Source organism: Glycine soja, chromosome 14 (assembly GCF_004193775.1).
Source record: "Glycine soja cultivar W05 chromosome 14, ASM419377v2, whole genome shotgun sequence".
Lineage (NCBI taxonomy): Eukaryota > Viridiplantae > Streptophyta > Magnoliopsida > Fabales > Fabaceae > Glycine > Glycine soja.
This window is the reverse complement of record NC_041015.1, coordinates 28,658,557-28,660,492: the sequence shown is the minus strand read 5'-3', so window position 1 is coordinate 28,660,492 and position 1,936 is coordinate 28,658,557.

The following is a 1,936-nucleotide window of genomic DNA, read 5'->3' as shown; positions in this document are numbered from 1 at the left end:
TGCCACTTGTGTAGTAGGTACGTATTTTATGTTCATATTATGTTATTGTTTAGCCTTAATTGTCATTTAAATTTTGTTATTCTATTGACAGGCATGATCAGAGAAGATCCATCGATAAAAATTTCATTGATTCAAGAGAGGATTAATAGTCAATTTGCGTAGAAGGTGTCGTACAAAAAAGCTTGGTTGGCGAAACAGAAAGCCATTGCTATTGAATATGGCGATTAGGATGAGTCATATGCGAAACTTTCGTCATGGCTAACACACATGCAAAATCATTCTCCTGGATCGTATTTTCAAATACTACATGACGATTTTATCGTTGGAAATACGGTTAGTCGCGAACACCGCCAATTTCATAGAGTTTTCTGGACTTTTGGCCAATGTAAAGAGGCTTTCAAGTACTGTAAGCCAATCATACAAGTTGACGGCACACATTTGTACGGCAAATACCGTGGGACCCTCTTAATGGCCACATCTCAAGATGGAAATGGTGGTGTCCTTCCTCTAGCATTCGCGGTGGTGGAAGGTGAGACGTTGACAACGTGATCATGGTTTTTGGCACACTTGCGTGAACATGTCACAGATAAAAATGGTATTTGTCTGATATCTGATCGACATGCGAGTATAAAGTCCGTTGTCGCTAACGAAGCACTTGGGTGGCAACCTCTCCACGGTTATCATGTCTACTGTGTGCGACACATAGCAAGCAACTTCAATCGAAAATTCAATAATGCCAAACAAAAAGAAATGTTGAAGAAATTGGGTAAGATTTCATATTTGATGGTCACGTTTATTTTACTTTCATTTATACTTAAAATTGTTATTCATAACTAATTTTATGCAGCCTACACTCCATGCAAGCACATTTTTTATCAAAATTTAGAAAAATTTCGTGAACTGAGTCTAGCCATAGCAACATGGATTGATCACATCTCAAAGGAAAAATGGACGATGGCTTACGATAGAGAAGGACGTCGATATGGCCACATGACAACGAACCTCTCAGAATGTATCAATAAGGTTTTAAAGGATTGTCGCAACATTCCCATAACAACATTGGTGAAATCAACGTACAGTAGGTGTCGAAAATACTTTGTTGAGCGTGGCCGCCAAGCCCAAAGACAGTTAAATGAAGGCCAAGTATATTGTTCAAAGCTTGTTAAAGAACTGAGGAAAAATCAAGAACAAGCTTGTACGCACATCGTTTGCGTGTATGATATCCACTCCACAAGGTTTGAAGTAGAGGAGAGCTTCAACCCTATAACGCAACGTGGCGGACAGAAGTGGGCAGTAAACCTGAATGGTCATCATTGTCAATGCGGAAGGTATTCTGCGCTTCACTATCCATGTTCACACATTATTGCAGCTTGTGGTTACGTGAGCATGAACTACTACCAATATATAGATGTTGTTTATACAAACGAGCACATCTTAAAAGCTTACTCCGCACAATGGTGGCCTCTTGGGAATGAAGCGACTATTCCTCCTTCTGATGACGCATGGACACTTATCCATGACCCAACTACAATTCGTGCGAAAGGTCGGCCAAAATCAACAAGGATAAGAAATGAGATGGATTGGGTTGAACCATCTGAGCACCGAACAAAATGCAATAGATGTGGAGCCGAAGGGCATAACAGGCATCGCTGTCCAATGCAATCTGAGCGTGAGAGTTGTTCAAATCGTTGATTTATGTATGTTAGTCGAGTGATTTGTATTTGTTTACGTTCTGTTCAATGTATTGAATTTCTGGGGTTTAATGAATTCGGTAGTTTAAAACATTTTGCCTTTTGTACATTACTTATTTGTGGGCTTCAATGAATCGTTAAACCATAACCACCAACCCTAAAAATAAACCACTAAACCTAAACCCTAACCACCCTAAACATAAACCACTAACCCAAAAATAAACAACTAACCCTAAACCCTAACC